Here is an 11,760-nt window from a genome sequence, read left to right on the forward strand (position 1 = left end):
TGTTCCTTTCAACTTGGCCCAGCTCTTTTTGCATGGCTATTATCCAACTTTCTTCTTTTTCAGCTTTATCAAAGGTCTTAGGTTCCACTTGTGATATGAAAGTAAGATACTCACAAGCTTTTCTTAATCCCCTTCTAGTTTTGACACTTTTTGAGAGATCACCAATGATTAGTTCTTGAGGATGATTCCTTACAAATCTCCAACTTTTAGAAAGATCGTTGTGTTGTTCTTTAGTTCTTTGGAAGTCTTTTGATGGTGATTCATTATCATTTTTTTCCTTTGAGCTTTGTCCATCATTCTCTTTGTTATTCAAGCTCATTTTCTTCATTTTCTTCTCAATGTCATCTGCGTCATCATCATTAAACACTACCTTTGTGCAGCATTAGTCTTATAAAAAATATATAAATTGACTTTTATATAACGACAATTCTTTTGTTAAACATTCCTTATGCTTTAAAGTTCAGTGCATAGGCTAGAACAATTACCTCATCACTTTTAGCATCAAACTTTCTCAATGTATGTTTTCCATTATTTAAAACAAAGTATTTGCACCCAAAACTCCTTAGGTGAAAAATATTTGGTTTTTTCCTTTGTAAAGCTCATAAGGGGTTTTAGAAATCATGGCTCAAACGGAAACTTTGCTCAAAATATAAGCTGCAGTATTAACAGCTTCAGCCCAAAATTACTTTGACAAGTTATTTTCACAAAGCATTATTCTTGACATTTCTTTTAAAGTCTTATTCTTTCTTTTAACAAGTCCATTTTGTTGTGGAGTTTTAAGAGTAGAAAAATTGTGATTAATACCATTTTTATTACAAAAAATTTCAAAATTATCACTTTCAAATTCACCACCATGATCACTTCTAACACTAACAATGGTGAGGCCTTTTTCATTTTGAATTCTTCTACAATGTTTAACAAAAGTTAGACATGCATCATCTTTATGAGTAAGAAAATGTACCCATGTAAATCTAGAGTAATCATCTACAATAATAAAGCCATATGACTTGCCTTCTAGACTAGTAGCAATGATTGGTCCAAACCAGTCAACATGCAATAGTTCGAGTACCCTAAAGGTTGATATGACTTTCTTAGATTTAAATGAACTTTTAACTTGTTTACTAAATTTACATGCATCATAAATCTTGTCATTTTCGAATGATATCTTTGGAAGTCCAATGACTAGATTGTTTCTTAAGAGTTTTGATATGGTATGTATGCTAACATGTCCTACCGTTCTATGCCACAACCAATTATCACATACATCATTGGCAATAAGGCATGATTCTCTAGGCTCAATTTTATTAAGAAGGATGACATACATATTCTTAATTCTTTTGCCAATGAATGCAACTTTGTTACTATCAAAATCAATCATTTGACATCCATGGGAATCAAAGCATACTCTAAACCCCTGTCACAAAGTTAACTAATGCTTAATAGATTATGCTTTAGACCTTTTACAAATAAAACATACTTGATTTGAGTTTGAGAGATGTTATCAATGGTTCAAATTTCATGGATAATACCTTTAGAGTCATAACCAAACAAAACACTACAACTCTTCTTCTTATTAAACTTTAAGAATAGATGATCATCTTCAATCACGTGTCTTAAGTAGACACTATTTAAGAACCAAGGTTGCCTCTCTTTTGGTTGAACATCAAACATTAGCCTTTTAGGAATCCAAACCAATTTGGTTTTAGAAAAATTTCAATTAAAATGATAACATTCATAAGACATATGACCTTTTTTACCACATACATAATAGTGACATGAGACTGCATTAATTTTCCTTATAAGACTTGTTTTTCTTTTAAGCTTTTTTTTCATCTTTCTTCTCTTTTAACTTTAAGTGCAACCTTTTTATCAGCAACTCTTTGTAATTCTAAATATTTGCTTTCCAATTTAAGCTTCAAGAATTCAAAATCAATTTTGGACTATTCAAGTTCAATTTGAAACATATTTTTTTTATCCAAAACAAAGTCATACTCATACTTAGTTTTTTCTAAGTCTTCATTCAATGCTATACCATTTTTTCTCATAGATTTATATTTCAAAATAAGTTTTTCAAATTCAGCATATAGGTAATCATATTTATCTTGCAGATCATCATAGAAAATATCACATGAATTAGATGTTACCTTAACTTCTTCTTCTCTTGCCATTAAGCAGAAATTTACTTTTTCTTCTAGTTTTTCCTTTTCCTCTGTCGAGTTTGAGAAGTCACTATCAAACCATGTTACTGCTACTAATAACTCTATTATATAGAGTTATTTTGACATATTTTGGAGGCTTATGTATTTATATCTTTAAGCTTTTAGGATCAAATTATAGCATTTTAGGCATTTTTCTAGTTTAAGTTTGATTACATGTTGAGTTGTTAATTTAAGTTATTTTAGTTAAATTTTGTATTATTTTATTTAAATTACTTTAAGAGTAGTATTGGTAATTTCATTTATTGCTTTTGTAGGAAATTTGTTAAAAAAGCCTTATTTGATGAAAATCCGTGCAAGTACGATGATGGCTTCATTCGTATATATTATGGTATTTTGAATATATCTTTGTCTACAGAACTCCAAAGAAAGTGATTCTTAGACCATTATTATACTTCTAAGAGAAAAGGCTACAACGTTTATATTTACCACTTCACCCAGTTGAAATTGAATCATGGTCAAAATATTTGTCTAAGTCAGAGCATTGTAGTAATAGGTATAGACTGAACATGATGTAGTATTTAGAGCATATCTTTTAATCCAGGAGTCCAATTGACTTGATTCTTAAGCCATTGGAAAGTTAAGAGAGAGAACTATAACTTTTATATTTACCATTTTTCTAGTTCAAAACAAATTAGGGTGAAAATTCAAAGTTGGAAAACTGTCACAACACTAGGAGAAGAAGACTACAACGTTGGTGGAAGGAAGCTCATCATAATTTTCCTAAACGCTCAGCATTGTAGTGATGCAGTGTTACTATAGCAAAAAACTAATGCCATAGTACCAAGAAATCAAGGCCACAACACTAGGCGATTTTCCAAAAATAAAAACTTGATGGGATTTTGCAAATTAGGTTACTTGGAGCATATTTGAGGGACCTTTTTCAAAGGTTTTAAAAGGGAGGCAGCAACCAACTATTTTGGAGATTTGGAGCTAAGAACAAAGCAAGAAAACAAAAGAATTTGAGAAAAAATTGAGATTGCAAAGCTTTAATTATTAGTTTTTTTCTCTACTTTTGTGTGTTTTTTATTTTCTTTGACTTAGATTCATGGCTAAATTTCTTTAGATATTGTTTTTATTTGTGGTGGATTAGTTTTTTAGGATTGTGGTGGATTTCAACATGTAGTTTGAATATTAGGATTGTGGCGGATGAGCTAAATTATCATTTTAGAATTGTGGTGGATTTCAACATATAGTTTGAATATTAGTTTTTTTTTTAATTTATCATGAATGGGTGTAGTTTTGCTTATTCAAATATGTTCTTAATGTTTTTTATTCCTTGGACAATAATTAACTGATTTGTGAATCTAATTGAAACTTGATGGAGAGATTTTAGATTGGATTAAGGTTTGAATAGTGTATATTTACATCCCTTAGGTGATCTAATTATCGATTCGGGTAAACATACGTCAATTGTCATGCATAGCCATATTAGGACACTTGCTTAATGAACTTAATTTAATTGATTCCTATAAACATATAGTGAACTAAATAAGTTAGGTATTTGTACAAGCAACTCGATGGAGACATGTCCATAGCTTTGGATTTTAGGTTAGTAAAACCACCCAGGAAAGATAAATAACAAGAAAAGCTAGCCTCAAATGAAATGTTGAATGAACCCATAGTCCAAAGTTTTTAATATATTGTTTTTCTCAACTTATTTAGTTTATTAGTTTATTTAGTGTTGATTTTTAATTGTTTTTAATTAGTTTTTCTTCAATTTTTGGATTACTTAAATAAGATTAACTTATTTTATAATTTTAGTATAATTTATTTTATAATTTTAGTACTTAGTCAAACTTTAGGAACAAATCTTCGTGGGAATGATACTCTACTTTATCACTATATTACTTGTTCGATACGTATACTTGCATGTGTAAAATCAACAATAGCTACCATTGCTTTCTTTAGTTTGTTCATCCTTTTTAAATATTCTTCTTTCAGCATTGGACATTTTGATCTAAAATATCCTAGTTTCTTACATTCAAAGCAAATCATCTCATCTTTCTTATTGTGATCACCCTTTTGTTTATGTTTTAAATAGAGACCTAGGTCTATCTTATAATTTTTCCTTCCAAATCTTTTACCCTTTGGTCCCTTCAGCTTTTTAAACCTTCTGGCCATCATTGCTAATTCTTCATCATCATCATTTGACAATTCTTCAAGTTCTTCCTCAAGTGTACTAATCTTGAGTGTAAGATTTTTTCTTTTCTCTTTTATTTCTTTCTTTTCTTCTTTTTCTTTTTCCTTCATTGCAAGTTCATGTGTGAGGAGTGAGCCACAAATTTCGTCAAGTGTGACTACATGGAGATCCTTGGCTTCTCGAATGATAGTGACCTTCGGTTTTCTAACTTTTTGGGAGGCATCTAAGTAGTCTTTTTACTAACTCGTGTTCAAGGATGGTTTTCTCAAATTAATTAAGCTTGTTTGTAATATTGATAAACCTATAGAACATGATAGAGATATCTTTACTCGGTTCTATTTTGAACATTTTATAATTATTGGTGAGTAAGGTAATTTCAGACTCTTTTACTTGTGAAGTCCCTTCATGAATGACTTTGACTGTATCACAAATCTCTTCGACTATTGTACAACTAGAGATTTTGTTGAATTCAATAGAAGTCAGTGCACAATAAAGAGTGTCGATTGCTTTAAAATTTGTTTGGACCTTTTTAACTTTAGCTTTAGTCCACTCAAGTCTTGGCTTAGGTATTTTCTCACTTGTGACAAAATGAGGTGAGGTGGGAACATAAGGTCCTCCTATGATTACATCTCACATTTCATAGTCAAGGGCTTTAATGTATATATATATCCTAATGCTCTAATAAGTATAATTTGACCCATCAAATAGAAGAAGCTTATTTATGGATTGACCCTTAGCAACAACAAACTTTCGTAAAGCCATATAGATCTCTTTTAAAGATGTTCAGGCTTAAATTTGAGGATATGGCTTTGATACCACTTGTTGGTCTAGTTGAAGTACTAGAGGTGGTGAATAGTATTAAAAATTTTAACGATCAGCCTTTTTTGTGTGATAAAACTTTTAACTAATTAGAAGGAAATGGATGTAAAGCTTATGGTAGCTAAAAAAACACCAAGGCAAGCAAAGTACAGATAACTGAACAATGCAAGACTATTTATAGTGGTTCAATCCCCTTGATCTACATCTACTACTTTGATCTCCCAATCAAGGATTTGCAGCCCAACTTCACTATTTTAGTGGAATTAACAGCTTCCACTAAGCTTTTAGAAGGTGAGCTTCTAACCCAAACTCTAATCCTTTTCAACAAGCTTTAGAGTGCTTCCCACACTCTAATTTTCTAGAAAGATTACAACCAAGCTTAAATACTTTTTCCAGAATTGGAATCAAGGACAAGTGTTTTTTTTTTTGGTGAAAAATATTTGGTTTTTTTCTCAAAATGGTTTTCTTTTCATTCAATCTTACATCTTTGACTGTTGGAGCTTCTTTTTATACTTGAAAAGTCTGATTTTTCTGTTGAGGGTAGTTTCTAGTCTTTTGAAACAACTTTGATGCCATTCTATCCGTTATTTTATCCTCTAATACTTAAATTCAAATAGGTAGACAGAGCTCAGCTAATTGGTTATATGAAACTCTAATTGCGGCTTTTTTACCTTACACTATTATGCTGCTGAGTACTCTACATTAACCGATTACAGGAGATTCTAACCCATTAAGAGATCTCTGTCTTCAAGTTTCTCTATTTTAGCAGACTTCCTTTAACTAGTTAATTCACCCCTTAACCGATTAAAGATTTACTTTTTTTTATCTTTAACTGATTAACGCAAGCTCTGATTAATTAAAACTTCTTCGAATTTGCACTTCTTCATTTTGGCTCCATTCAACGATCCACTTCACTTTGAATTTGAATTTGGCATTTTGGAGATTATCTAAGTCTTATACTCTAACTGATTAATTTAATGCCTTAACTGCTTAGCACACCTTTGTTTTCCTTTGTCCAACACCTTCCTAATCAGTTAAGCCTAGTGCTAACTGATTAAGATTTTTCTATTTTTGTCTAACTTGTAACCCAGCCATTCTTTAATTGATAAAGGCCTTTTAATAATCAGTTACAAAAGCCCTATCTTCATTAACTCTTTCCATCTTTTTCACTTTAAGTGATTAGGCTTTTTATTATATAATCTTACTTTTAATCATTTATTTTATTAAGGGAATTTACTTTATCTTACACACTTAAATAATTAAGTTAAACATTAATAAATGAGGGTTGTTTTGTTATCATCAAAACATGTGGAATCAACATTGGGTAATTGATACTTTGCCACTCTAAAGGCAAAAAGCAATTTTTCGCCACATTCTAATGCCATATACTAATTTCTCAAATGTTGATGTTAGCAATGACTTGGTAAAAAGATTTGCAAGATTATTAGTGGAGCGAATCTATTTAACATCAACTTGTCGACTTTCCTAGAGTTCGTGAGTATAGAAAAATTTCGACAAGATATACTTGGTCTTATCACTATAAATATATCTTCTCCTGACTTGTGCAACACAAGCAGCATTATCTTCATAAATTATGGTGGGAGAATTTGTAACTAGTGTTAAACAACAAGAATTATGAATATGTGTTATTATGGATCTTAACTAATTACATTCTTTTCCAGCTTCATATAGAGCAATAATTTTGGAGTGGTTAAAGGATGTAGCAACTAACGTTTGCCTAGTAGAGCGCCAAGAAATGGAGGAATTGTTACAACAAAATAAATAACTAGTTTGAGAGTGAGTTTTGTGTGGATCAGATTTATATCCCGCGTCAGCATATCCAACTAAACCAAACTTAGTGGAATCCTTGGAATAATATAATTCCAAATCTATGGCTCCTCAAAGATAACAAAAGATATGTTTTATCCAATTCCAATGTCTCTAGTTTGGTTTAGAACTAAAATGTGCCAACAAATTTATTGTAAAAGTAATATTTGGTCTCATACATTGTGCCAAGTACATCAAAGCCCTAATTGCATTGAGATATGGTACTTTAGGATCAAGTATCTCCTCATCACGTTCGTTAGGATGAAATAGATCTTTTTAAGCAACAAGAGCTTCACAACCATAGGGGTGCTCAATGGATGAGCTTTGTCCATGTTAAAATGTCTAAGTAATCTCTCAATGTATGTTGATTGATGGACAAGTATCCCATTTGTTTTGTGCTCAAGCTTTAGCCCAAGATAAAGTTTGGTTTTACCCAAATCTTTAACTTCAAACTCTTTTTTCAAATATTCAGCAATTTTAGATAACTCTTATAGAGGTTCAATCAAATTCCTATTGTTGACATAAACTACTACCATAGCAAATCTAGTTTTCAATTTCTTAATAAACACGAATGGGTAGATAAAATCATTCTTATACCCTTCCTTAATTAGATACTAATTTAAACAGTGATATCACATGCGATTAGATTGCTTTAAATCATATAAAGATTTTTACAACTTTATTAAGAATAAATTACAAGGAGTGTACACTTCAAGTATTTTGAACCCATCGAGAATTTTTATATAAATATTGAAGTCTAATGAACTATATAGATACACTGTCGCAATGTCCATAAGAACATTTCTAGTTTTTTTGAAATAGCTAGGCTAATAAGGAAACAAAAGATAATTGTATCCATCATAAGTGAATAAGTCTCATCATAATTAATCCTGGGTCTCTAAGAGAAACCTTGGGTTATAACTCGGGCTTTATACCTCACAACCTTGTTTTTCTCATTTCATTTTCGGACAAAGACCCACTTGTATCCAACAGGATATATATTGTTGAGGGTTTGAGCTACGAGTTTGAAAATCTCTTGTTTAGTTAAGAAAGCCAATTCACCTTGAATTGCTTCCTCCCACTTAGGCTAATTTTGCTTTTGATGACATTCGATAATAGATCACGATTCATAATCATTGTTCATAATCTCAAAAGCAACTGAGAGTGCAAAAACATCATCAATAATTATCTTATTTCGATCTCAAATCTCATTACAATATATAAAGATCTTAGTATTCCTAGGGTCAATGATCGTTTCATGGGTTTGTACCTCTTTAAGGGCAATAAGCTTTTTTGGAACAAGCTCAATACCGGGTTCTTTTGAAGAGAATTCCTAATTCTTCCCATTTTGTTTTCAAGGGATAGTGTCTTTTGATACTATCAGTTTTTCATGCTTTAAGTGTAGGCCATTTTGATCCATTTCAACCTGTCCTTTAAGAATAACAATCTTAGCTAAAGCATTCACAATTGGAATATGAGACATTTTGACTTTAGCAGTATAATTAAATGCGTCAGAAAGTCTATTGGTAATAACCTGTAAATGGATTAAATGCTATACTGTTAGGAATGACATGATTAGAGTATCAAAGGAGAGAATGAACAATATTGAAACAAAATAAAAACCATACCTTTAACTTTTGAATCATCTTGGTTGTTTAATGCAAAGTTAAACGCCATATAAAATCAAAAAAAGGTTTTTACTTTTCCAAATAATATAATAATCAAATGGATTCCTTTTGGTGCTAAAAAATGTAAACACCTTCTTGTGAGAAAAAATCCCAGCCACTTAATCGCTTGGCCTCTAATGTTGTACACATAATTACAACAGATCTTTCTAAAGAAGAGAGCTTTATGCCATTAGCTTGTGCTAACAAATGGATAACAATTTGTCCTTTTTTCTTCTTTAATTTCTAGCAAAGAATCAATGGAGAAGTTTTTCTAAAAAAGCCTTCTCAAGAATGGCAACACTTAAGAGAAACTATTAGTTTTTTTTTCTTTTCTTGCCCTATAAAAGAGTGACTATAATATGATATTTATATTTAGGTTTAATTTTATTATTAGACTTATTAAAATGTGCAAAATAAGTCCTTAATATTATAACAATTATAATATTTAACTAATGCCTAATTAAACTCTTTTAATTAGGTCCTTAGTAGTTAAAATCTAGAATTTGATTTAAGTCTAACTTAAATAATCACACTCTCAATTTAATCCAAATTGCAACCTTTGTGTGTAACCCATTAGGTTCCTAACATGTTGGCAATGAAATTGAATTATAATTTTATTAATTAATTAATTTAAATGAATAATATTAAATTTTAAATTAACTAATTCAATTTCATAGACCAAGACTAGTATCTAGCAATGCATCATCACCATCCAATTGTTAAGAAAGTCAAAGAATTCTTTGACAACCTTTCAATGTACAGTTTATCTGTGTAATTCATTCCCTTATCATATATCCAAAAGATGATAAGAGCTTGGTGTAGTGCCTACTCTTATTGACCTCTATTTGTTCTTATAATTAAATCATTAGCTTTATAGAGACTTATAAAACTCATTTCATAAACTACTAATCACCTTGAACAAGGATTTGACTAAGTTAATGTCAACCAAGAACTAATGAGATATTTCTCCTTGAATCACTTGGGGTGATGTTTCATGCCTCGACCACTCATTTGTCTTCATATGCTTCATACTATATCAAAAAACATCCTATTTTGGCATCTTTAATTAGGCAGCCATAGGGATAAAAGTAAAGCATAGTACTCCACATATAAGACAACTTGGTGTATTAAGTCTAGGGAGTAGTTACACAACTGACACATGAGAAGTATTACATAGACACTTGAGTGAGGTACCAAATACACTTTTCATGGCAGGTCATGTTTACTGAACTCACTTTTCCATGGCAAACACCCACATGCTAGTTCTAGGAATCTCTATACTTAACTTGTGAGAGTAGTTGCTTACTTCACAAGTAAGAAATAGAGTATGTGTTGATCTTTGAGTATTATTAAGAGTTCTTCTTTTAATGTACCTCATGCATAAAGCATTTTTGACAATTGACCTCTTTATAATTTTAATTGTTTTTAGTCAAGAGAATTAAAATTTAAACAAAATTGTCCTTAATGAAATCGACCAATTTGTTTAGCTCTGCACCTTAATCTGAAACCTATTAACGGGTCAAGTATGAGTAGCTTTGCACCTCAAACCAACTCATATTCTTTGAGCTTTCTTCACCAAACCATTCATCTCCAGAGTGTTCTTTACCAGAAAGAAAATTGTTTAAGCATTTTGAGCATTTTAGAGTAGTTTTTAGTATACGAAGAAAACCTTTGAGTGTTTTGAACATTTTTAAACATTTTGTAGTGATTTTTAATATATAATGAAAAACTTTTGAACATTTTGAGCATTCTTTGTCAAGTAGGCATATTCGTTAATTATGTAGTTAAATAGAATATGGTGTATCGTTTGAAGTTGTTGATCTTGTTAAATAGAATTCAGTAGTTTTAGTGGTTTTTAGGCATTGCGTAGTCAATTTTTGAGTATTGTGTGACTAGTTTTTAAGCATTGTGTGACTGACTTTGGGTATTACATGACTAATTTTTAAGTATTGTGTGACTGACTTTAAGCATTGCATGACTAGTTTTTAAGAATTGCGTGACTAGTTGATATGGCATTGCGTGACTTATTACTAAAGCATTACATGACTAGTTAGTAAGACATTGTGTGACTTAGGCATTGCTTAAAAATCAATCACGTAATATCTAAAAGCCAATCACGCAATACCTAAAACCAATCATGTAAAGCTTAAAAACTATTCACGTAATGATTAAGTCATGTAATACCTAAAAATCAGTTTCGCAATACTTAAAAACTAATCTAATTAATTTTAACTCCTCAACTTTGAGGTTCTATAAATAAACCACTAAACTAAAGAACCTAAAACACATTTTTTTTTTTGCTAAGCCATGAAATTGTGTATTTCATAAAAGATAGGTTACAAAACTCCATAACCTTCCAAAACAAGACAATACATATCCATATCAAGAGGGCCTTGCTCACTCCCCTTATGCAAAAACAAAATATTCCCTTCTTTTACAAAATATTCCCTAAACAATTTCAACTCAAAATCCTATAAAAGGAATCAAAATCCTTAGCAAACATGCTTAACAATCATCCCAATCTCAAACACAACAAAATCATGAACCCCCATAAAATCCATCAAACATGTTTTAATTGTTCCTTCTCCCTGAGTCCATCATCTTAACCAATTCGATACAACTCATCAACACAAGTATCTCCATAGCAGCACACGTTTCGAAGCAAGTCATCACTAGAAAGCAACTAGTTATTACATTCATCATGCTACTTGCAATCACCATAAAAGAGCAAAATCGTTGTTCATCACCCTTGAAAACCTCAAGATCCACCATCCAAAAAAATAAAACAAAATAAAAAAGAACTTGATGTCATCTCTACTGTTTAGATGACGAGATAGACAATATTTAAGCAAAGAGAGAAATCAACATTTAATTTTGAGACTTTTGTTTAGATGACGAGATAGAGAAAATTGAAATCATTTTAATTTGTTTGAAATTGTTTAAAGCGCATTGTTCTCAAGTCATGTTAAAAATTGGCTAAAAATATTTAAAATTATAAAAAATGATATTTTTGAATTAGGCTTATGAGAAAGGTTATCTCTCTCAATTTCTTCCATTATTAATGCCCCGTCTCAATAATATAATGATT

This window comes from Theobroma umbraticum, unplaced genomic scaffold (assembly GCF_002168275.2).
Source record: "Theobroma umbraticum cultivar Fairchild unplaced genomic scaffold, ASM216827v3 scaffold_34.0, whole genome shotgun sequence".
Lineage (NCBI taxonomy): Eukaryota > Viridiplantae > Streptophyta > Magnoliopsida > Malvales > Malvaceae > Theobroma > Theobroma umbraticum.